The sequence below is a fragment of the Neofelis nebulosa genome, chromosome 17 (genome assembly GCF_028018385.1).
Source record: "Neofelis nebulosa isolate mNeoNeb1 chromosome 17, mNeoNeb1.pri, whole genome shotgun sequence".
Lineage (NCBI taxonomy): Eukaryota > Metazoa > Chordata > Mammalia > Carnivora > Felidae > Neofelis > Neofelis nebulosa.
The window spans coordinates 41,222,929-41,249,806 of NC_080798.1; the positions used below are offsets into that span (position 1 = coordinate 41,222,929).

At 43.3% G+C, this 26,878-nt stretch overlaps 1 protein-coding gene across 2 annotated transcripts in view; it reads right to left on the reverse strand.

The window, feature by feature from the left end:
* Positions 1–26,878, reverse strand: part of CDH11 (cadherin 11) — a 152,949-nt gene that overhangs the window by 88,412 nt on the left and 37,659 nt on the right. For both annotated transcript variants that reach the window (XM_058708284.1, XM_058708286.1), the window contains one exon: positions 1,000–1,124. The gene's annotated coding sequence lies outside the window, so the exon portion shown is untranslated. The remainder of the gene's footprint in view (positions 1–999; positions 1,125–26,878) is intronic.

Sequence of the window (26,878 nt, forward strand, 5' to 3'; positions counted from 1 at the left end):
TATATATATATATTTCAGAGATAATCAGAATAGCACCAGTAAGAAGCAATAGGAATAAACTGCTGTTGGAGGTAAGGGATTGAGAGGCATATGGTACCCTTCCCATGTTTCTGATCTGGGTTAATTGTGATGCTACCCTGAAATGTGACACATAGGACAAAGTGAAGGTTTAGAGAAGAAAAGCGTGACTTATATTTGGCCTCTGCATTTAAGGCACTTGGTGGACATCTACATGAAGATGAGCCATAGACATATGGATAGATGGGTCTAGACCCCTAAAATGTAGGGAATCATGCTGGTAGAATTAATTATTAAATTTCTACCTGGATATTAGTATGTCTTACAAAAATAGCTTCAGTTACCACTGAAAAAATAGAGGAGATAATTGGATTCATAGAATCCTAAAACTTAAAAACTGTTAAAGACCCTAGGTCCAACCACCCTGTGGCCCGAAAAAGAGCTCATTAACCTAAGGGCACATGGAAAGTGAATGGAAAAGCTAGGCCTGGCAGTTGAAATCAGCCTTTTGGCTTATGATCTTATGTTCTGTCTTTCAAGGTCTAAAAGGCTCAGCCTCCTGACCATGGGATGTAAGCCACCTTGTTCACATTTATAGAATTATCTTCAAAAGAAGAAAAGGTGGGAAAAAGCAACATGGCAATTTTTCTAGTCTATCCAGCTGAGTTTTTGCTGAAGAATCTCTTTTAGTTCTTTCTTCCTCCTCTGAATCTTCTATAGTCACCCCTCTTCCCCCCCCAAAAAAAACAAACAAAAAACTATCACGTTTGTACTAATACATAACAGATGTTCAATAAAGAGACCCCAAGAACAACAGTGAATAATCACATTTCTCAAATCCCAAGAAAGTAGGCCAGCTTTCATCTCAGGTACTTCTTTAGATTTGGTGAAGGTTCAAACAAAGGCAGGTTGCAGGGAGGGGCCCACTGGGCATCATTTCCACCTCCACATCCATAGTATAGTAAAGTGGATCCATCTTACCTTCTTCACCCATTGGATACTTGCTGCCAATTTCTATAACACACTCCACCCATCTGATTGGTCACTCAACAAATGACAACAGGAACGAGTGTCACGGGTCCACTGAGCCGAAAATACAGTGATTTCTGCAAAAAGTGAAAGGACCATTATTAATCTAAAGGTGACGTGAATCGATAAAATGACATACTACTCGACACTGGGGATACACAGTTGCATAGATAGACTTTTCTTGGAGGAAAACAGCCCAGGTGTGGAGAGATGTAAACAAATGATCACAGTTGTGTAGGAAATGGGAAAAACCTACCATGGGTTTAAAGGTATCAAAAGACGGTGTGACTGTGTGTGCATTTGTACTTGGACAAAAAGATAAAGGGAGCCATTCATCCAACTTCTTACAACACACTCCATACGTCACATACATTTGCTCCAGCAAACCTGTAGGGGGATATGAAGTCTTGGAGCCAGTTTCTGAGACAACCCACATTGTGTCTGAGTCCAAAGTAGGTACCTTCCCTCCGCGAGGGAGAAGCACTATTGTGCTGCTGCCAGATCCTTACAGAATGACAGTCTCAAGGGCAAAAGAGTGACGGTGGTGGCAGCAGTGATAGGAGATGTCATCCCTACACCAGCGGAGCTGAGAAGACAGAGCTGCAATTCTTTATCAAGATTACATTCCTCTCCACCCCCTCCCGCACTACAGCATACTCTGGATTTCTGTGTGGGGGCTGTGTTCTGCCCAAATTCTGGTCTGATTCATCTTCATATCTCCCAAAGTGTCTAACACATTTCCTAGCCCAGAGCAGCTGCTCACTGTATATCTGTTCAGTGAATGAAGAGACGAATACAGAGTGTCTGAACAGCTGTCGTGTTCGAAAACTGAGGCACTGAACCAAGGAAGGTGGCGGCTGGCATAGCTTTAACACAATGACAGAGAGGATTTCTTGAACGTCCTTCACCTCTAGGGCTTCTACCTTCTAGGATTAACCTGGTCTGCGTTAAGAACTGAAACAGGTTCTTAGTTGACTTTCTTTATTATGCTTCCTTTCTGCTTCCGAATCCACTTTTCCTGTTGGTTCCATCCAACAGCTCCTCACACATTATCCCTTCTGCTAAACAACAACAACAACAGCAGCAACAGCAGCAGCAGCAGCAACGACAACAGTCAAAAACCCTTCTTGTGTGTCCATAGCATCTTGATTCGGTGACTGTAGCAAGAATAATAAAATTGTCCTACTGTGTGCTACTCCCAGGATTTCGAGGACAAGGTAGCACTGGGATTATTCCCAGATGGACATGGTGTCCGGTCATAGAGAAAAAGCCGCATGGACAGTGCACACAACCCATAACTGATGAAGGACCCTACTTTGCAATCACCTTGCATGTTGAGCTAGTATCCAAAAATGTCCCCCTCCCAAAGGAACCCTACCCGCAAATATTCATGTCCCAGTGCCCCTTCTATGTGAATCTGAGCTGTCCTTGAGTCACCCATGAGACAGAGCAAAGTGACACTCTACACTTTCAGACGATGAGTCATAAGAAATCTTGTAGCCTATCTTGTGCTCTTGGAAGCTTCATCTGGGAGAAGTCAGTTGTCATGTCAGAAGTCTGAATACTCTAGACCTGCATGCTGGGAGGAAGCACTAGCTAGCCATGTGGAGAAGCTGCATGGATAGAGAGAGAGATGCCCAGCCATACCTAGCTATTCTAAGCATCCAAGCTGAGGTGCCAGATGGTGGACAAAGATGCCATCTTGGACTTCCAACTCAGTCAAACTTTCATGTGACTCCAGCCATCTGACTACACAGCATGAGAGACCCCAAGTAAAAACCACCCAGATGACTTCACTAAACTCAACTATAAAAGGTAATAGTGAATTGTTATAAGTCGCTAAATTGGGGACAGTATGTTACTCAGCAATGGATAACTAGTACACCATAAATGGAACAGACATCTGCCACAAGCCTCACCAATGTATTCTCTTTAAATACATATCACCACTCTGGCTGTCATGAGCCCATCTGGGTATCTCACCCGACCACTCAAAGGATTAGACTCTTTGCCCAAGGTGTGCAGCCAATAACACCCAAGGTGGGACCAGAACCCCACAGGGCAGACATGATAGCCTATGGTCCGTCTGTTTGCCTGCCCCAGTATGCAGTCAGCGAATCATGCAGCCGCATCTGTTGCCAGTGTGCTTCTCAAAGTTTACTTCTCAAATCTATAAAAACGAATTGAACTCCCCCTTTGCCTCATACTGTTTACCTCTCTGCAAGCTATTCCCTATAAAACTCCTTTCACCAAAAACCTGCACAGACAATTAAGAGCTTTGGAAGGAAAACAAAAATAGCCGGGTGAAATGTCTATGAATTCCAATCCCTGCAAACATTCAAGAAAGAGGAGATGTAGGTTGTGTGGGAAATGTTGGTATACAACTGCACCATGCTTCTTAGAAAAGAAAACAATGACAGAAGAAATCCTAGCTGTTTTTGTGCTTTCAGCAGACTCAATTCGGTGTGAGAGGGCCATGTGTGTATGCTCCCCAATCTTCTCTTTCTGCGCTGCTGTTCCTGCTTGGAATTTTCATTTTCCCTCCTCCCCGCCGCATCTCATGATTCCCCAGGACTTGGAATCATGCGTTCCCTTCTGAGCCAGGGAAATCCAACCCAGCACTGTGGCACCCATCCCTACCTACTCTCCAAGTGACTCCCCTTCCTTTCTCAAGCACTGTGTGCTGTTATGGGCCCTCTCCCAGGACAGAGTCACCGCCTGCTTCCAGCTCTGTCCAGTGCTGCGCGCAGAGGTCCCGCAGCACTGAGCCTCTAGGGGCAGAGATGCAACATGCCATAGATTACTGCAGAGAGATGGAGAAATCAGGAAAAAGAACACTGAAGCCAAGAGTGTCAAGCAGGATGGAGAAGACCCTTAGTGAGCGTACAAAAAGCAAGGAGAAAAGCCAGGGAAGGATGGGGATATGATTGTGGCAGATTTCTCTTGCTGAGCTCTGAGTGTTTAGAAGGCTCAGTACACACAAGTCCATAGGCTTTCTTTTGACCCACGGGTCATACTGCTGTCTCTCTCTGAGGATCTCTGCCCCAAATCACACGCTTTGACTGACAGATCTACATGTATGGATCCTCCACAAGAATGCGGACGCAGGCAGCCCAGACAGGGGCCAGGATCATTGTTAACACTACAAGGACAACAAAAACAACAATATGTGGTGCTGTGGTCGGGGGAGGGTAAGAGCTGAAACCATATGTGAATTAAAATAGTCCGCATCCCACTAACTCCATCAACACATGCTTCAGGGTCCCTGGCCACTATGTATGCAGTGCTGATGCAGGTATGGCACAGGGGGTGACGGGTGAAAGGGGAAAGAGTTGTTACTGAAGGGAGCAAGGGAGCGCAAGGAGACAGTGACAGCTCCATTTTACAGATGAAGAAACTGAGGCTAAGCAGGAAGTGCCCAAGTGCTTAGAGCAAGGATACAGGGTAGCTGGACTGGATCACCAACAACCCACTCCTTTCCTGCCAGATTTAAGAACGCACAATGAGACCTTCTTTCTGGGGTAAATCATGTCTGTACCTCTGGTATGTCAGCCCAGAAAACTACTTTTTGGTGTAACAGTACAAGGGATTTCAGGTATCTTGGTAGGGAGCTGAGACAAACTATGATTAAATATGTTACTATTAAATAAACAAATGAAATATCAGGTTTCTGAAACTGCCAGTTTTTTGTTTGTTTGTTTGTTTGTTTTTGGCCAAGAAGTCAAGCAAAGGCCATATGCTTTTTTGCTTTAATGGAAAGATCAAGTGGTTTTGCGGATTCTGCTGTGTCTTTTTCTTGTTCTGTCCGGGCAGCACACAGGCAGCGGACTCTGGGCACCCTGTGAGCAGGGGTTTCTTCCTTTTATAGGTGTCACATGTTCCTGACATTGTTGAAAAGATGAATAAACCCAGTTAATAATCATCACTGAGTTTTTCTTTCCTGTAAAGAAATTATTGCCAAAGTTCCAAAACCATATGGTGAAACATATTTTGTAAGAAAGGTTTATAGATTCTGAATTTTTTTTTAAAAATGGGGGGAAGCAGTGAGGATACATTCAATTTAATGTATCCATGCTTTGGGGTGCCTGGGTGGCTCAGTCGGTTGAGCGGCTGACTCTTGATTTTGCCTCAGGTCATGATCTCATGGTTCGTAGGATCGAGCCCTGCATCTGGCTCTGCACTGATGGCGTGGAGCCTGCTGGGGATTCTCTGTCTCCCTCTCTTTCTGCCCCTTCCCTGCTGACATGTGTGCTCATTCTCTATCTCTCTCTCTGAAAAAAAAAAAAAAATCCAGGCTTTACCTTTTCCAAGCTAGTCTGACTTCAAGAAAACAAGACCTCTCTAAGCTTCAGTTTTTTCAGTATAAAATGGGGATAATAACTATTTTGTAGGATTACATTAAGAATAGTGATAATAATTGTATTACCTCACCCAGGATAGGCACTCAATAATCAGTACCTGTGATTATGAAAAGATATAGATTGTGCTTTTTCCATTGTGCACGATGTAAAAAGTAGTTTTGCCTTTTATCGTAGATTTGCTATTCATAAAGCTCTCTGGTAGATGTATAAGCGTCTATAGACAAGTAATATCCACGTATTTTGCATGCATCGTATAAAACATATACTTAACATTAATCTGCAAGCGCTTCCCACACCATTCTTTTGCAGCTGAGGAAAGGGAGTCTCAAAGAAGTTCCGGGATCCCTCCAAGTTCCCCGCCTCAGCTTAGACTTCTGCTCTCACCCAATGTTAAGGGCTGCCAGCTGCCCACAGCTCACGCCTTCCTGCAAAACCTCCAAGGCCGGCCCCTCACCGCCTGGACAGGGATGACGCCCAATGTCTGACCGTAATTACAAGAAAACATCCATAAAGAGGTCCTGGGCTCCAAATGGATTTGACACAGTGGCCCTTTAAATCAAACTCTTAACACGATTTTCTTTATTTCCCTTTAGCAGTTTTTCTAAGTAAGCCATGCCTTTAGAGGCACCTAATACAAAGTGACAACCTTCACCGTTTTCCAAAGCGCCGATGGACGGCCGAGGAGAGAGTCCATTGTCACCATGGTAATTACCGCACAATACCTGGTGGCCAATGGACAGTCAGGAGGCTCAGGCAGCGGCTGAATCCGGCATTGTCCGGGCCCGATAAAAAGATTAGAAGCCCTGAAAAGCCGGGGAGCAGGATCTCACAGCTCTTTCGCTGGGCCCTGAAAGGACCATTGTGCTTGCACCATAAATTCTGGGTTCTCCGGGCACTTGACAACTGAAGCCGGGGACAATAGAATTCTTGTGTCCAACAAAACACTCCTTGTCCAATGCCAGTCTTATCAGCCGCATTTACAAATGTCTTTCGTTGTACCCAAATAATTCCCTATTAGAAGGACTATTGGGAGCAGAACTAAATAAATATTCACAGCCTTTGTAATATCGTTGGGAAATGAATAAACAAACAGTCATCTAGCATATGAGCAAGCCTCCTGCTACTCTACATTTTATCCCCATGTCTTGCCCAAATGATGTCGTTTTGATTTCTCTCTGTCAACATATCAACAATTGTGATCCTGGCAGCTCCAGTTTTATTTGCCACCTACTACATACCCCTGATCTACACTGCCTCGGTGCTTCCACGTGCATTTTTCTTTTAACTAATCTTGCCAACAGCACTGCAGGGGGCTGGTTTTATTCGGTTGCTACCTCCTAAAAGAGAAGGAATTTAACCTCAGAGTGTTAAATTGACTTAGCCAACATAACATAGCTAATTAATAGTAGTAGAATAAGAATTCCAACCCAGATTTCCCTTGCTCCTAAGGCTTTGCCTTCCCACTATGCCATAATGATTTCTCTATTGAATAAAAAAGGAATGAAATGTCAGAATAAGGGGAAAATCTAAGCACATCCACCGTAAAAGTCGCAAATATACATGGAGTCTGTTCATATACTGTTATTGAACCTGAGAGGAACACTTACAATAGAAGGAAAATAAAAAGAGTATATTTTATTTTTGCCCTAGAATGCCAGCCACTTTATATTTTAACCTTTTAGGGAGACGGAGAGGTGGCAAGCAAACCCAGCTTCAGGAAGGTTTCAGGGATGTCCATACATCCTTCCCTTACAGGATGGTTTCAGGGATGTCCATACGGTGCACTGGTAAAGTTTTAGAAAGAATCACTGGGGTAACAAAGCAGTCAGGGCACATACAGTCACAAACTCCCAGAACAACACTAACGCCTCCTTCTGCAGTTTGTTTTATTTTGCCTACTTGTCTCGGTGTTGTGAATGAACAAACATCTCAGCATTTGACAGTAAAGCAGCACACAGCAAAACAGAAACTCCTTTCTTGATGGAAGCATTTACTAGAGGACAATGATCTTTTTTACATTTTTGCATAAAAGAAAAATCTGACAATGTTAAAACTCTAAATGTTTCCCTATCAGGTTGGGAGGTGGCCACCCTGGTTGATAGAGCTTATGTGCCTCTTCCCAGTCTGCCCCCAGCCTCAGGTCCTCCTGTCCTGCCCAGGTAAGTAAGGCCTGCTGTGCACCTCTGTTCCTCTAGATTTCTCTGCCAGGAAGAGCTCTTTTATTATGTCTGTCTGCCCCTTCCGATGTTGCATCCAAGGAAACTCTGAGCTTCTGGAAGACAGAAGCTACAACTCATAGTCAGTTTGTCTGGCCTGGGTCAGTACACGGCTAACCCTTAACAGAGCCTCGCTTATTGGAGAAATAGATGAATGGTATTAAACGGACAACAACCATAAAACTGTATTTAAAAAATTTTTTAAACATAAAAATGTATCCTTTTTATCCACCTGATGTCAAAGTACAGGTATAATTTGCAAAAATTTTTAAGGACTGTCACATGTCTTCACTTGGCCCAAATTACACAGCCTTGATAAAAGCAATGTTGAACTGTTTTGGTTCATTTTCTAAAATAGTTAAAATCTATAGTTAAAAATAGGCTATCTTTTTGCAAACAATTGGCTATTAACAAGACTGGGTAACCAATAGGTACCTCCTGACTGACTGACGGTAAATCTGTGTGTTTGTGTAAGAACTGAGTTTGAAAAATGTGATCCATATTTCCCAAATACTTCAGATGCCAAGTGAAGCATTTAATCATCTTTGAGGATTTAAGGGCATGGTTATAGACATGTACACCTGATGCGAACTATATCATCTCTTCTGTACTCCCAGGAGCCACGTGTTATGTAGACACAACTTAATCCAAACAGGCAAAGAAAACATTAATTGAGAGTTTGTAATGTGCTAGGTCCCATGCTAAGTACTTTCACATAATACATGATGTAATGTTATAACAATCTTATACATCAGATGCTATCATTTTCTTTATTTAATAACTAGGAAATTGAGGCTAAGAAAGATGGAATAAAGTTGCTGTCATTCACAGAGCTACAAAGCAGTGAAGCCAGGATTTGGACACAGGGAGTCTGAACCCAAGCGATTCATCCAACAGCCATACTCAACATTTCTGCAGACATAAATCAGGGCACTAATTTAGGGAAGTAGTCCAATGATTTTTTTAAGTGACCAGTGACTCAACCACTTTACCAGACTACTGAACTATCTAGAGAGAAAGAAAAAGAGAGAGAGAGAGAGAGAGAGAGAGAGAGAGAGAAGCTGCTGATGAGGTACCTCCGAAGAAGTGACGAACAGCATATAACGCAAGACCTGAGACTTTATATTTAACAGTTTATCAAATCTGGGGAACGTTCATACAACCAAGAAATCAACTTACTTGCAAAATGCCATGTTCATAAAGCCAAAGAAGTATACACACACACACACACACACACACACACAGCAGAGTTTTTTGCTGCGTGCTGGTAATACTCAGAGTCTGCTATTACCTCTCAAAGTAAGAAAAGCTAGCTGCACTCTCTGTAGCAATGTGACTGATTTATGATATCATAGGAGTGCATTCTCTCTTGGGGCCATTATGCTTGGAAAGAAACCAAACAAGGTTTCTCAAAATTAAGTGGGACTATCCTTTTGCAATGTAAAATTAATTAAGTTAAGGAAAAGTGCCATTTTGTCATATACCTCTTCCTGGATACTGATTCTGAAGATACAAACTATACAAATTCATATTGTTCATAAGCATCACAAAGGCAAAAGCATGTGTGTTTTCTCGCCGATTGTATATCCATTGGACAAAGTCACAAACTAAATGCTTCCAAATAGCTTTGGAACAATTAAGCTAGTAAATAAAGAACTGAGTCCCCAACACTGAGGTGCAAGTACCTCTGAAGGCCCACAGTGGATGGTGACTTCTAAGTTTCTTCAGGCACAAGTGTGAATTTGGCCACAGAGGGGCTGACACGAGCCAGCCCAGCGAGTGAGTCTAGCGGGGACTCTGCATGCTCATCACACCTCGTTAAGTACACAGGATTCATTCAGGGTCAGCAGGGGAAGCGGGCCAGTGAAATGTTTCAGTTATAGTTTGCTGCACTTTATTGGTGGAATTATATTCTTCACTTGTATGCACAAATTTTGACATTCTTGAAGATCTAGGGAAAGCTCACATGACAATATCAAGAATCTAATATCCCCATAGAAAGCTTTATTCAGGCTATCCTCCCAGGACCACCCAGATTCACACATACACACATACCCTCAAAGTTCTATTTATTTTGTCTTCATTATTTTTTATTTATGTTTTTAAAAGTTTATTTATTTTTGAAAGAGAGAGAGAGAGAGAGAGAAGGGGAGAGGCAGAGAGAGAGAGAAAGAGAGAGAGAATCCCAAGCAGACTCCACGCTGACAGCAGGTTAGGACCTAGGAACCAAGAGATCATGACTTGAGCCGATACCAAGAGTTGGATGCTTAACTGATTGAGCCACTTAGGTGCCCCTTCATCTGTTTTTAAATACTCAAATGATTACAAATAAAGTCTGTTTTAACTGCTTTCATTGATAAGAACTGAGAATAAAGACAAAAATATCATTATCACAAGCTGTGTACAGTTGGGTCATCTTCCTAGATTGGGCTTGGATCAATGGTGTCAAAGTGACAGGCAAACGTCCTATTAGAACTCAAACAATAGCTCTGTGACATCTTCCATTACAATGTCCACTTATTAAATGTCTATCCTATGATGTCATCTAAGAAAACCAGGCTTGATTTTGAAATAGGTTTTCTTTATGCCTTCTTGGTTTTGATATCTGCAGCTGTCTGATACTTTAAGTGTGTAAAGTTATACACACACACATATACACATGCACACAAACATACTATTCACTTGTCGGTTGCTCATCTCTGGAAATATTTAAACCACATTCCTTATCCAGCAACTTATAAGATAAATTTTGACATTGGGTACTGGGGTGGTCAATACGTTTCTTTCCTGTCCTGAGTCTCTGGAATTCTGTAATTGGAATAATCAGTTCCCTGGCTGAAAGTACCCAGCCACCCTCCAGAAGAGCTTGGACCATACCTGGGGGAACACTGAGCTAGGCGGATCTCTAGGACCCATTCCCTCTCTAATGGTCTTTCACAGGCTCAACCTGCTGCCATTATAAAGACAATCTTTATAAGGACACTTCATGCATAGAAGACCATGAGGACATTGGGTGGCGGGGGTGGGGGGAGGTCTCCTTTAGCTATAGTGGTGGTGATAAGTAGACACAACTAGGTTTCATAGTCCCTGACAAGATGGTCTGGTCACCTTGGAGAAAGCCAGAGGACCCTGTCCAGGGACTGAACCAAGTGGTATGTCAGCCAGCAAACAGAAGAGTGAAGCAAGAGAGCTAGACAGATGGCAGGCAGCACAGTCCCTGCTGGGGGATGGAATTCAGGTCTGGCAGGCCTGTTCCTATTTGGGGTTCTACTGTTCACCAGTTCCATAAGTTAGGACTCTTCTTCTTTACCTATAAAATGGACATTCTTTGACAAATGAAAGAATGCACACACATTACCCTATTGTTTCTGGCACAAATTTACTGTTCACTAAATATCATTAGTCAGCATCATCATGATCAAAAATTTATCAGTTTTCTGCTACAAAGACTCTATATAAAGAAATTAGTGCAATGCCTGACACAATAGGAGTCCCATAAATTACTATTATTATTTTTGGCATTAAGTGACAATGAGTCAGATGTAGAAAAGTACCTTTCAATTCTCTTTCAATCCAGATCTTAACAAAGAGAAAGTCTCCATTTGTAATAATTCCTGAACACATCTTTCTTTTTAGAGAAGGTAGTCTCAGGGTCAGAATAGATTATGTTGTTTGTTTTAATTATATCTATTTGGGGGATACTTTCTATTTATCACAAGAGATACTGGTTTATGATCAATGGTAGTGATATAATTTTAAAAAATTTTTCATGTTTACTTATTTTTGACTGAAAGACAGAGCATGAGTAGGGGAGGGTCAGAGAGAGAGGAAAACACAGAATCCAAAGCAGGCTCCAGGCTCTGAGCTGTCAGCAGAGAGCCTGACACAGGGCTTGAACCCATGAACCGTGAGATCATGACATGAGCCAAAGTCGGACGTTTAACCCACTGAGCCCCCCAGGTGCCCCATAATATAATTTGCTTCAAAAATATTTAAGAAAAACAGAATGAGTTCAAAAGAGAATATTAAGTAACAGCATATTTTGAAGATAAGCATGAATGACTGACGTGGGGGGTAGGCGATGATGACTTCACACATGGAGACACCGAGGCTCCGAGGAGGAAACGGGTGAAGAGGAGACTCCTGCATGGGCCCACGTCTCTCTGCAGCATCCTCATCAATACCACGTGCTGGGTCAGGTGCAGCAGGGGCCCGTGAGGAACGACTGTGGTCCTCTTCCAAGGTCAGGAATGAAATTTAAATGAAGTGACGAAGGTCAGTGCAGACCTGGTGACGGTCTGCAGTGAGGCAGGAGCAGAGTCTTGTAGCTCTCCAGGAATCTAGGTCTTCATGGAGAAGAAACTAGGTTGAAAACACAAAGGGCACAGAATCCACCTTGTACGTCTCCCTATCATTCATGGCACGCATTTACAAATACCTGGTTTTATTCCACAGGAGGTTTAAGGCCGCCTGCAAGGATGTATGAGGTGCAGAAACATCTAGTGCTCCTTTACATGACAAAAGTGAGAAAAGGAGAAATAGCACGAAACAGCAGTCTGAATGAAGGCTCATATGCAAAGCTCAGGCAGAGAAGTCATATCCCCATCGGGGCTGCGGCACACAAAGGGACAAGGACACGCAACCAGGCACAGGAGTTCCGAGCCCATGAAGTTAAAGCTGGTCTTCAGTTCCATCACAGCCATCCCAGAGACGATGCCACAGGGTTACTTATCCCACTGCTCGCAGCCAGACGACCCTGCCTTCGGCATTGAGCAACATCCTTAGTGTGAACATAATAGGACTAGAATACTTGCCAGATTATAGCAGCCCCAGCAAGGGGCTGGTGGGGGGCCGGGGGGGTGCTCAGAGTCTCCAGCAGGTGAGGAAAGGAGGCAGGGAGGTTGCAGGCAGCATCTGCCTCCCAGGAGCACTTGTGAGCTGGCCCATCCCCCACATGCTACTCGCTGCTTACTCTAAACCACGCATCTGCTTGGCCTGCTCCTGGTTTCAAAGCACTGAAGGGCTCCTTGGTCTGGCATCCTCTGCTTTTAGCAATAACCAAACCTTGCTTTGTTCTAGGTCCTGTGCTCAAACTGTTACATCCATCGCCTCTATTTGCAAGTGGAGGAATCTGAGACACAGAGGATGGGTAAGGTACCCCAGTCACCCAGTTTGTGGGGGTGCAAACCCAGGCCCCCCAGACTACATTCTGACTTCATTGCCTCATCATCACCTGCTTTTCCCCAAGGGCAGGCCCTTCGTTAGGGAGCCAGCTGGCCTTCAGCCTCACCTGGGGCAGCTCCTTCCCAGAAATGACTGTTTTTATTAAACTTAACCACATTGCCCCACTCTTCCCTACTTTAGCCTTTGCATAGAAAGCATATTCTTTGGGGCACCTGGGTGGCTTAGTCGGTTAAACGTCCGACTATAGCATAGGTCATGAACCCACAGTTCGTGAGTTTGAGCCCCGCGTCGGGCCCTCTGCTGACAGCTCGGAGCCTGGAACCTGCTTCGGATTCTGTGTCTCCCTCTCTCTCTGCCCCTCACCCACTCATGCTCTGTCTCTTTCTCTCTCTCTCAAAAGTATAAACATTAAAAAAAAAAAGAAAGTACATTCTTCTTCTTCTTCATAAACGTTCCTGTCCTTTAAGGCCCTGGCTAAGTTGCTTCCTCCTGATAACCCATCTTCCCTTTTCAGCTTCACACACACACACACACACACACACACACACTCAACTCACTATGGCATCATCTTTACCAACCATTCATTCTGTAAACCAACGTCTCCTGAGGTGCCAGATCCTGGCCAAGATACTAGAGTACCAGGCAGACAGGGCTGCTACTCTTGCAGACCTTTCTTCCAGTGGTAGAGTTAGAAAGCGAGCAGAAAAATAAACAGTAAACAATTAGTGACGAAGGACACAGCAAACTTAAACAGGTTAAGAAAACAGACTGGATCATGACTTTTTCTTAGGATCCCTCCCGATTGGCACATGCGTGCCTAGCTCAGAGCTGATGCTCAGTGTTTGACAGGATGAGGCAACATCTCCAGCGTATAGTCTCCATCAGCCATTCAGGCCTCAAGTCCTCAGATACCTTGTTGTTCTAGGAAATCACTCTGGCAACCATTTGCTTGCCACTCCCTATCCCTATAAACTGGTAAAAAGCAGAAACCCTGTCGTCCATGTCACCACCTAGTGTAGCATAATCATCTGCATTGGCTGCCGGCCAGAAACAGAGACCAGAACTTACATTGGAGGGACTTCACAAATCCTAAGACTGGGTATTTCTGGGTACCCCCAAAGGCTACTACAGGGGCTGTGGTAGGTGTGGGTGGTATGGGGAGGTTGTGAGATCACTGCCTTTTCCTGCTTTTTTCTATTTAATCCATGGCTATGTTTTAACCACTTTCTATATATTAGGGGTTGGGGTCGGATTTTATCTGGATGAAATCCATGGTATCAAGAGGGAAAAAATAGAAATAATGAATCTAGGAGCTAAATGGCTCCTTTGAATTTTTATAGAACTTCATTCTGAATATCAGATGTGCATGTTAAGATATGGACAGATGTGTACAAGTACAGACAGACAACTAGACAGCAACAGAACACATAGGTTAAGTGAAGATATTACATATGAGGGGGTGGGGGTTGTGTGCAAAGAGGAGGATATAAAACAGTAGTGGGCTATGCCTTCAAGGGTGGCAGAGGTCTTCCCAGCCCCACTGATCTCTCAGTAGAACACCACTTTCTTGGAGATCTGACAGTTCATTCATTCATTCATTCATTCGTTCCTCCTCTCACTTATTCAGATGTTGCATATAGAGCATCTCTACATGCCAGTCTCTTTGCAGAGATAAATGTGTAGAATTGGGGATCATGTTAAGGTGAAAAAGAAGGGAGGGAGGGAAAAGGAAGGAAGGAAGGAGGGAGGGAGGGAAGGAAGGAAGGAGGGAGGGAAGGAAGGAAGGAGGCAGGGAAGGAAGGAAGGAAGGAAGGAAGGAAGGAAGGAAGGAAGAAAAGGAAGGAAGGAAGATGGATAGAAGTGCAAGGGAAAGCAGTCAGGTGAGCACAAGGTACTGAAACCACCTGCCTTCACCATCATCCCAGCACTCGGGGTCCGGCAGCGGATCTGAAGCAAACTCAGAGTTGCAAAGGAGGCAGGTGGGTGAGGAGAATGAAGAGAGCTACCCAAATAAGATGTGACTAAAAAGCAGACAAGGAGAGATGACAGCACAGTTGGATCTAGGAGATTGTCTATTTTTAGTGTCCTAAAGAAGATTCTCTCCGTGACCTTGCCAAATTATGATGCAAGCAGAGTTAATGAAAGCTCTCTCAACCTCCTCTTCCAAGTCGGCTCATTACCAGAACCTTTCTGTAGATGCATCCCCTAAAACACAGTGACCTCATTAAAGGACTAATCCTAACAGGTTTGACCTGCAAGGGAACACACAGATTTACTTCAACAGTTTTCTGCCTTTCCTGTTGGTTTTTTTTTCCTAAAGAAGCTGCTAAGACCAGGTTTGCTTTCCTGAGTGGTCACAATTTTATCTCCTTTGTTGTTCTGCCTTCCGGTTAATCGCCTCCCAGTTTCAGAAATGAGGAAAATGCTTCTCGCAAATTAGGAAAGATGCTTGCTTCATAAGTCGTCTTAATTATTTAAATTCCAAAGAATAGTGGGGCACCTGGATGGCTCAGTCAGTCAAGTGCCTGACTCTTGGTTTCAGCTCAGGTCATGATCGCACGGTTAGTGAGTTCAAGCCCCGTATCAGGCTCTACACTGATAGCATGGAACCTGCTTGGGATTCTGTGTGTGTGTGTGTGTGTGTGTGTGTGTGTGTGTGTGTTCCTCCCCTACTTATTCTCTCTCTCTCTCTCTCTCTCTCTCTGTCTCTCTCTCAAAAAATAAACTATAAAAAATTCCAAAAAATAGAAAACTAACCAAAAAATTATGGTACTGACTAATTCTAGGTTTCTCTACATGCATGTTTCAAGTGTTGTTTTTTCATCAGAGAAATAGGGCGTTGGAGCTGTAACAAAGTGACTCATATGGAATAACTGACTTGAGAACAAGGGCCTCTAGGTATTGCCAATCTCTTATAATCCCACTCTATTTCACCCAGATCCCCAGTAAGAATAATAACTTTCTATTGATGTAAAGTCGAAATCGCCTTGTTGTAACGGGAAAATGTTTAAGTAACACACTACATGCCCTGCATGGAACAGCAGTTCCTTCCCAAAGTCACAATTATGTGAATTGTAAAGCAATGTAGAAAAATATGTCGGACCAATTCAACATAGTTCATTATGAAGGAAAATCTTTACTCCAATTACAACAATGTAAAAATGTTCCTAAGTTAACTACTGGAAGGGAGGAGAAAAGTAAGGAATGAGTCAGAGTCAATGAACCATGGTTGGGTGATATTTCCCCTTTATTCTTCCTCATTATTTAAAAAAAAAAAAAAAAAAATATATATATATATATATATATATATATATATACACACACATATATATACACACACACACACATACATATATATAATCTGTCCTGGACACAAATTTTCAATGTGATAAATTCTCATGCAACAGCAGGTGTCTATTTTGCAGGGTAAATCCCTGAGCCGGCCACAACCAAAGTGAACCCGCAGTCTGGTGATGGAGTGCCTCCATCACTTTCCTTTACAACCAGAAACAAAACAAAACAAAGCAAAACAAAAACCCAAAACAAAACAAAAAAGAAAATACAAAAAAGACTACTCTGCTTCAAGATGCCTAAAGAACCAGCTAATTTATTCCAAAATAGAAACAGGAAAATAGTTCACGATACTAAATGACTGAATCATTGAAGTGCCAGATGAAATATTGATAACATCAATTTGATCCTAAAATATTCTCTGGTATGGGAGAATCCAAGAAGGGAGGTCAGGAACAACCAAACAGGTAACATGAGATGACCATCCCTAGAGGCCCCCTTCATTTTTTCCAGTTCACTCATCCATGGCATACCCACTGACCACCTGCAGTGTACCCGAGGCTGTGCTGGGGTTGGAGACACAGTGATGAGCAACACTAGACCCTTACCCTTAATGAGCTTGCCTCATAATCTAATTTTGGCTACTCTTACCTCTAGTCTAGAGTTACACAGATGGTCTCTTGAGATTCACCACCTTATCCAGAAGAAATTAGCCAGTAACAAGGTAATGGGCTGTAAATGACACAACTAGCCTGCACCTCGGGGGTGCTGAGTTCAGGCCCAGATCTTACACTGAGACCACAGGCAAACCCCTTAGACACTCAGAGCCTCAGTTTCCCTATCAAAACAATCAGGAACGGGGTGCCTACATGGCTCAGTCTGTTGAGTATCCGACTTTGGCTCAGGTCATGATCTCATGGTTCATGAGCCCTGTGTCAGGCTCTGTGCTGACAGCTCAGAGCCTGAAGCCTGCTTCGGGTTCTGTGTCTCCCTCTCTCTCTGCCCCTCCCTTTCATGCTCTCTCTCTCTCTCTCTCTCTCTCTCTCTCTCTCTCTCTCTCAAAAATAAATATTTAATTTTTTTTTAAATAATCAGGAAATGAGTAACCTCAATGTCTCAAGAAAGCTCAAAGCTCCATTTGTACTCAGTGTTTTTATATACTTCAAACTAAGCTATGAACAGAGACTTCAAGCAATAATATAGTGTATATCTGAAAGGTGCTAAGGGAGTAAATCTTAAAAGAGATACTCATCACAAGAGAAAAAATGTATAAGTATGGGAGGTGATTGATGTTCATTGATGGTGGTGATCATTAAAAAAAAATACACGTACATCAAGTCATTATGTTACATGTCAATTATATCTCAGTAAAACTGGGGGGAAAGAAACTAAGCCAGAAGCCAGACAGCCTGGAAAGAACATAGGGCCCCCTCCTTCCCACAAAACCAAACACCTGTCCAGAAGGAGAGAGAAAGAAACAAGCAAGGAGTTGTTAACTATAACCTCCATGGGAAGGTTTTAGGGTTTGACAATCCTTCGTTCAAATCCTGCCTCTGCTTTGTAATTAAATGTATGTCTTGGAGCAAATGACTCAACTCTATGAGGATCAATTTCCTTGCTTGAAAAGTGGCTGTGGGACCTAACTCACAGGTTAGTGAAGATAATATATGTGAGACATTCAGTTCCGCCCCAGACACACAGAAGGTGCTCAATACATTTACCCAAATTAAAATGATAACTTAACAAAAATAGGATATACTGGAAGCCCTTGTCTAGATTGAATCTTGTTCACTTTTCTGTTTCCAGCACCTGGCATAGGTCAGTCACATAGAAGGTGCTTCATAAAATAAATAAATGTTAACACTGATGAACTCATACTGATTAGAAGCTCTGATTGGCAATTATGTACATATGATTAATTAAAAGTGAGAACACAGATTGGTTATTACTTTATAAATACAGTTTGTTTAGGGGGAGTATCTTTCAAAATGCAAGGTACAATGATGAAAAGGTCACGGACTCTGGGACACACCAACAAAGTCAGCCTCCCATGTGGCTTCTGAGATCAGCAGAGGCAAAAGCCAGATGCCTGAGTCATGGCCCAGCAATGCTGCAGCAGGAACCAGTTGGAAGCATGTGCTGTCCCAGAAACTACCCCAAATGAGCTCTTCATTCACTGAACAAACAGTTCCAAAGGTCCTTTGAGTAACTCCGTGGTGCCCTTTGGCAGAAGAGAGACAAACAGAGCTGACACCAAGAGCAGAAAACGTGAGAATCCGTGCTCCAGGGAAAGTGCTCCAAATAGACAATGAAAGGGGATCAATTCAGGGAAACCAGGAAGCCCATTAACTATTCCATGCAAAGCCACAGGTCTGTGGTCCAAAAGCAAAGTCTCAACATAGCAACGGAAAATGTCAGCCTTCATTTGCGCAGCTGCACAACACATACACACACACACACACACACACACACACACACACACACACACGTAAGTGCATTCACATGCACACACATAGTCCCAGGAGGGAGAAATGAGTCTAAAATAACAGAGTCCACTTTGAATCATAGGAACAAACTGTTATAATCCATTTATTATGATGAGCACAGGGTAATGTAGTGGCTCTCTGTAACTAGGTCAGGCACCAATTGATAGTCAACTCCACAGACCTAGAAGATTTAATGAGAAGGAGACCAGACAAAGACGGAAGATGGAAATAGTGCCCCAAGCACGTGTCCCCAGACTCTACAATCTGGCAGTGGGGCCCAGTCCATGCCACTTCTCTCAGAGAGACCAGAACAAACTTTTGGAAACTCCTAAGATAGGATCAACGGTTCATGCCAAGCCACTGAGGCATGGTTCTGGCAGCAGCGACAAAGCTGGACTTAAAAACAAAGCCTGAATCAGATGGAGATGGACCTGAGAGGAAATGTAGTCACAGCGAACGCGTGATGGAAGACAGAGCGCTACAGCATGGGGCAAGACATAAATAAAACAGCATTGCCTTCCTAAAGTGGTGTCTCCACGCCAGCCAGTGCCCTTTGCCGGGACCTCTGTGTCACTGTTCCCTTCCCTCGTCCGGGCTGGGCGGTGTCACTGGCACCTGCACTCAGGCTGGCAGATGGAGAGGCCGGGCTTGTTAAACCCTGTGCCTACCCACTCCACCGCCACGAAGGTCACCGAGCAGCTGTTGACCACCTAGAATCTTCTTTGAGAGGCAGGATCCAGGGTGACAGTGCCATTTCCAAAGGATTCCTTTCTTCTCTGATCTTAGGGCATCTCCTGTGAGGGCACTGGACGCTACAGGGCCGTGAGAGGGTGCAGCCCAGCTTTGTTCTGGACAGCCTGGAGCAGCGGCCTCCTAGGACAGCCAGAGAGGCGGCCCGCTCCCTGGCGCGGCTGGGAGCCCCATGAATGAGCCACTGTGATGAGACACACACCCACTGCTAATGAGTCCTGCACAGACACAAGCCCCAGAGGCAGAGCAGAAGCACAGAGAGGGACTGGGTGGGGCCAAGATCCCCCACCTGGGCTCACTAGTGCCCCCAGCACAGCAGGGGGAATCCTGAGTTATCTGCCTTCCCTAGAACTAAGAGCCTCTTCTCCCCTCCCCTCCTGGCCCACTTAAAAAGAAAATGGCAGCCAAAATTTTACAGATATTTCTAAAAGGCAACTACCATCACGTATGACTCTCATTCATTATTTTAAAAAACATTTTAACATAAAAAATGTATAAAAGGGGCAGATTTTCAGAATAAAAACCTTGGCAACCTAATACTGAAGAAAAAAAAACCACGTGCATACATTTGGCTTAGAACCTTGAATATCATATAAATTCATTTCACACTGTTCTACTCTACATTCGTGAAGAAGTAACGAGGGTAGAGTCTGGAAGCAAGTTTGCCTACATAGGAATTTTACCTCCTTCTACCCTCAGACGGGACCTCCATCTCTTCATCACTAAAATGGAGATTAAAACACTATCTCCCTCATAGGGTTCTTGTAAAAAGTGAGTAAGTTACTGCATGTAATGCACTTAGCATCTAGCAAGCCCTCGATAAATGCTACCTGCCTCGATCATTAGCATCCTCATTAGCATGATCTATGTTTGGCAGCCGAACTGAACTTGGAGCTTAAATGTTCAGGTTATGATGCAACATTCGTTGTGTATAATCACAGTTGTGCAAAAGCTAATGATATAAATTGAGGTATGCAGATCAAAATGGAAAAAACTCCATGCAATTTCACTTGCTGAAAAGTTAGAACACTTAAAGAAAACGGAAACCAAAGCTCCCAGACCCCCTCTAGTAGTTTATCGTGCCTCTCCCACAAGGAACCAGAAAGGAGGTCTCCAGGTACCTTTAAAAAAACACTTTAAGAAGCATTTTGAAGATATCACATTAAATATTGCTCACGTTGATCGCTGCCTCTTTTTGGCACTCTTAAATTATGGACCTGGAGTGAGGGACTCACTCACTTCATTCCAGCCCTGGAGGTAAGTCTTCCTCTTTCCTAGCATTCTTTCCTGGGAGAGTCCTCTCCCACTGTTAGGTCACCTGGGGATCTTATTAAAATGCGGATTCTGCTCCAGAAAGTCTGAGACAGGGGACTGAGGTTCTGCATATCCAGTAAGTGCCCAGGTGATGGCCAAGATGCTGCTGAGGTTGGGACACCGGCAAGGGGAAGTAAACACCTGAGTTTCATTTTCGTGTCTCTTTGATGTCCTGGTTGTTTGCAGACAACTTGGAAGCTCTTTCATTATTCATGGGAACTGCTGTTGTTAAATCTGCAGCTAAATCCTTGGACCCAGAGGCAGGGAACATTTGTTGTTTTGTTTTGTTCTAAATCAAACAAATACAATAGAGCAAATACCCATTGACTCCCAGTGACTGCCCTTTGGGAGAGTTCATTTAACTCTCTATTTCCCTTGTTCCTCTGCCTGGTTGTGAAAGCAGGGGCAGGACTGTCACAGGGGATGGAGCTGTGCATTGGTTAGCACTGCAAAACCACGCAGGCTCTAAAAGGAACAAGTTGTGAGTAATAAAACACCACCAGTTCAGTATACCTGAATCAGCCATCTTTCACCCCCCCTTCATTAAAACTTCAAGGGACAGGGTGCCTGGGTGGCTCAGCGGGTTACGTGTCTAACTCTTGACTTCAGCTCAGGTCATGATCTCGCGGTTTGTGAGTTCGACCCCGCATCGTGCTCTGTGCTGACAGTGGGAAGCCTGCTTGGGATTCTCTCCCCCTCTCCTTCTGCCCCTCTCCTGCTCTCTCAAAGAATAAATAAATAAACTAAAAAAGAAAACACAGAAAACAAACAAAAAACTCTACGGGACAAATAAGAACACAGAGCTCTGGACTTTAAAGACGAAGGTCAGATGAAGGTCCCATCACTTACTAGCTGTGCTACCTCAGGCAAGTGACTTAATCTCTCTGAACGTTGGTTTCTCTATCTGGAATGTGATGCCAATGGTATCTACCTTACAGGATTATTGCTCTGAGACAATTCATGCATACAAATGTAAGATACATGAAAAATGACTTTTCCCAAAGTCCAAAAAAAAAGCACCCAAGAAGTTGACCATTAATAAGAAGCTCCTGCAGATATACCCTTGTTTGTAATTTTTCTCTTCTATTGCCAAGTCCAAGTCTTTCTCAGAATGCATATGTGTGTTCCAAATAGTATCTTTTCTTTAGAAACCTTTCCTAATTATTGTATAGAGTAATGCAAAACTTATTAGGGAATTAGTCAATCATCTTCCATCCTTAGGTGGAAGAAACGGTTAATATTTTTATTAAAATATGTACCTGGGGGTATCCTTGAGAAAGCAATTGAGCATCCCTGTAGACACACACACACACACACACACACACACACACATTCTCTCTCTCCCTCTGTCTCCCCTGCTTGCCTCCCCCGCATCCCACAGCCTCCAGCCCAGAGCCCTGTGTCTTCCACATGGTGGATCCTAGCTTGTGTGGCTGGTAATCTGCTCACCTCCCCACCATGTGGGGGTGTGCATTGCCAGACTGCTCTGCCAGCGTGACTAGAGGGAAGGGGCAGAGGTCTGAAGGAAACAGCTATCAGCCAGAACTCTAATTTTCACTGTGGTAGGGATAGAACAGCAGACAGACTTGCTTATCTCTGAAAGAGAAACAGCCACTCAGGCAGAGGATCACAGGAATCCACACGTGACTGTGGCCTCTTAGACAACACTGTCAGAAAACCCTTCCCCCACTCTCCATGTGGGGCGAGGGGGCACTCTTCATCAAATCCTACTTGTGGGACATCTGTGTCACTGTGCATGTAAACAAGCCCCTTGGCTCCCATTCAAGCATTGTTGCAAATTTTCCTCTTCTGGACACTCCTGCTCCAGGCTGTGGGCCACTGCAAAGAACCCTTCTTCCTTTAGGGATTTCTCTGTCTAAACAGGATTTATGATGATCCCTTGGCAAGGATCTTTGAATCACTGCCTTTCACAGTATGGCAAAAGAGTATTTCAGGAGAATCTACCTCTAACAAGTAATACATCCCTGAAGATTTATCTGTCTTGATGAAATGGACACAGCCTGGTGCTCCCAGGATACTGTGTCTGGACAGTTGCTGCTGCGGCTGCAAAGCCAGTGTAACAGACATGGCATTGAATGGATTAGCGGTGTGACCTCGGGCAGTTGTTTAACCTCTCTGCATAAATGGTCTCATCTATAACATGGAGATGATGAGGTCATATTCCCGGGGCTATCATTAAGACTGGTTTAAAGAAGGTCACTAAGGAAGGTTATATTATTGTTGTGAGATAACTCACACATATGTACATAGGATACGTGAGTAATAGGTACATTTCCCAAAGTCCAAAAAACGCACCTAGGAAATTGGACATTAATAAGAAGTCCCATGAAGGTACCCTTATGTGTAATATCCCCTTGGTGCAATCAAGTGCCTAGTGTACCCCACACCTGGTTTATAGGTGGGGCTCAACACACAGTACCTATTATTTTTGGGGAAGGAGGTGGGTTAAGAAAGAAATGGCATTGACTGGGACTGCCTAGCGCTCTGCCTTTGGGAAGGGCTAGGAGTCTAGGGTCCCAGGAAGAATGAGATTAGTGCACCCGTGCCTCTGAGAGTCTGCCAACAAGCTGCCTCCCCCTGTGAAGTACAGTAATTGTGTTTCAGCAAAAGGAGCACAAATCCTGCCTCACCACTCCAGCACTTGTTAAGCTCAAATTTCGTTTGTACCAATTCTAGACAATTTTCTTTGATTTATCTCCTACAAACCCCTCTTCCAGTTCCTGCATCCTAGCTTGAGAGGCATGGCTGTCTTCGCTTTTTCTTTTCTCATTCACAGGGTGATGCTGACAGACCAAAAAAGAAAACCCTCCCTCTCTGAGGCTCGCTGAGCTGCTTCCTCACCTGGAGAAGCCATCAATAACCTCCATCAATGGCTCACAGCCTGAAAAAAAGGAGGAGAGGTGGAGAAAAAGATGGAGACAAGAACAGCTCTCGCTGATCGAGCCCATCCTGGGAGTGTGTGGTATTTCTAATGCCACAGACACTCGGAAAGAGTTCTGCTGCACCCCTTTTTTTTTCAAGGGGCAACTGAGATTCAAGAGCCTAAGCAACCCAGCAACAGGCATCCAGAGAGTTATCAGGGACATAAATGGAATCCATACCTGCCTGACTGCACATTCTGTACACTTTTCACTGCACTGCATTATGTGCAAGTGCAAAAAAAATCCCGTAGGCTTTGGTTCCTAAGCAAACACTCCACGCAAAGGTCACTAAGAAGTAAACACACCAGCAGGTATGACTTCCGACTCTTACCATCCCAACATCTGAACACCTGAAAATCACTTAATCTCTCTAAATATCAGTTTTTCTTTTCGGAGGAGAAAATGGGTATAAGCATCTTTTAGTGGTGATTACACATGGATAAAATGAAACTCGTTGCATGTTTGTATCCTCCTTCCTTGGCTTCAGGAAAAAAAAAGGTTTATTATTCAGGCACAAAAGTGAAAATTTAATGTAAAGAGAATACTTAATAATAGAAATGAGGAAACTGCCTGGTCCAATTATACAAGTGGTACTCTAATGGCAAAAACACAATGGTAATTGAGAAAAGAAAAAGGGAAAAATAAAATTAGCAACTGTTCCATCCCACACACATCGTCTCCTAACATGTTTCGTGTAGTCAAGACAAGGAAAAAGTGAATTATAAAGTACCTTCAAAGGAACTATACAGGCTTCACAATCAACACAATATGCTTAACGGAGGAAATCCCTTTAAATTAAATATTAAGGCATTACACAGCTACAGAACTCAGCCATATCAAGTTTCACAAATATTTGATGGGATATATAAAACAGCTTTAACATCATAGAGTTTGCTATTCTGTTCATCCTGAAGATTTTGCAGCATCTTACTTCTGCCTATCAAGGATAAAGCAGACTCTTCTCAGACACCTTCACTTCAATTTACGTTAGCCAGAAATGCATCTGTACGTTCTCTGTGTGCTTAACACCCACGTTGGCTTCATTCACAGATCTGGAAACACAAAGTTGTTTAGTTTGAATGTTTCTGAAGCAGAAGGTGGCAATTATGTTGATCCTCTGATTCTCAGGCTATAATCACTTGCTCTAGCAATCCCTTCCCCACCCCCAGGAGATGCATTATGACTGAAAGCAAATTATGGCATTCATACTTCTGGACACTTCTTTCCTATACATATTCTGACAATGTATAAAAGTCAAACAACTCTCCCTGACGCTGATAGTGTCAGAGAGCTAAGTCTGTGATGGTGTTTGTCTGCAAGACTACATAGTTTCTTGCTCTCACTCTGCTATCTTCATGTGTAGAAAAACAGTTCGCAGATCTCTACTAGTGAGTAAACATGCATGCATTTATTGAGCTCAAAACCTCTGTCCAATGCTTGAGACATGTGATGCATTAGTATTCCTGGTGGCAGCTGGCACATTTAATGTATCAGTAGCGATAGAATATCTTCAGTATTAGCCTCAGTGAAGACCCTACTTTGTGTTATGCCATTACCCTAACAAAGGCATAGAGAGTCCCCAAAGAAAACCACAGATTGCCCTATTAAAACACAGTTGAAAAAACTCTCCCATCATGCTGGGAGAAACTGATATATATTTTTTTCCAGAAACTTTTTATGATGGTGTTATCGATCTCAAAATATAAATAATTCTAATCTAATAGATGTTTCAATCAATAAATCACCAAGCATTTATCAGGTACTGCTTTCTGCTGAACTTTGCAGTCAAGGCAGGTAAGAAATAGAGGTTCCTGCGGTGGGGATCCTGGGATCAGTAACTCAGCCTGAGTTCAGCTCCTCAGAGCACAGGGGAGAAAACTTAGGGAATGAAACGAACTAACACTATTGGGGGAATTTGTGGCAGAGGCTAACCTAGAACCCAGAGCTGCTGACTACCTGACTTCAAGCAATGTATTAACTGGCTGTTCTTTGTCCCCAAGCCTAACAATGATTTCAAAAGGAACATCAGCTTGTAAGTGAAAAGTGACATCAGCCCAGTTCCTGCACTTATTCCTACAGACTAGGAGTGCTCCAGTCATGTGAGGCTCCAGACACAGTCATCAACTTCATGAATTTTGACAAAGCCTTCCATGTGCAGGGACATTGTGAAATTTATTCAAGCAGCAACTATTTATTTTTAAGTGTATTTATTTTGATAGAGCAAGAACAAGTGGGGAAAGGGCAGAGACACAGGGAGAGAGAGAGAATTCCAAACAGGCTCCATACTCTGAGATGAGCTGGACGAGGGGCTTGATCATGAGATCATAACCTGAGCTGAAATCAAGTGTCAGATGCTTAACAGACTGAGCCACACAGGTGCCCCCAGGCAGCAACTATTAATAAGCATGAACTGTAAATGTATATCAGGTGCTGGGGATACGGTGGCTTATACAATAAATCTCGCTGTCTGCATGAAGCTTATAATCTAATTAGTGATTACTAATAGATAACAAATAGGAAGGAACAGCTGCTATAGGATAGTTGGCCAGAAAACCTCTCCAACAGATTTATTTAAGGATAAGGAATCTTGAAAGACAAGAAAGAGTAAGCCATAGGAAAAAAAAAATAGTATCACTTAAAGTATGTTATTTTTTTCCTACCATGGTTTTCTTTGAATTTTATCATAGAGAAAAACATTAATTTTCCCCCAAGATGTTTTCTGAGTATACACATTTGTGTATATATTTATGTTTTTACTTTGCTACTTGTAGTGAAATTCATCTCACCCTGTGTGTGTGCCCTTGTGTATGTATGTGTCTGTGTTTTCCAGTCAGCACTCAGCTGTGAGTCTCCCAGATTCTGATTAGGTTTTGATGCTTAAACTCCTTAGCGTGGCCTGAAAATGGAAAGCCTTTCACAGCCTGGAGTCTCTCACCTTTCTTGATTCAACTGAGCCTTCTGCCCTGCAGAGTGCATGGTCCAGTCACACCAGATCAATTTCATTCCTTCCACATGCCAGGTATGTTTATGCTTCTGTCATTTGCGCAACACAAAATGGAATGACCTTCTTTCCCTTATCCTCGAGGCAGATTTTATTTCAGTCCTTAAAATCTATCTCTTATTTCCAGCTTTCTCTGCCTGACTCATCAAGTGAAATTAATTGATCAATCTCCTGGAAACCTCTCTTTGCTTTTATAAATCTGACTTCACATTTCATTATGATTATCCATACAATTCTTAGGTTTTATTTATCGATATTTTCCTGATTATGTACAATGCATACTCAG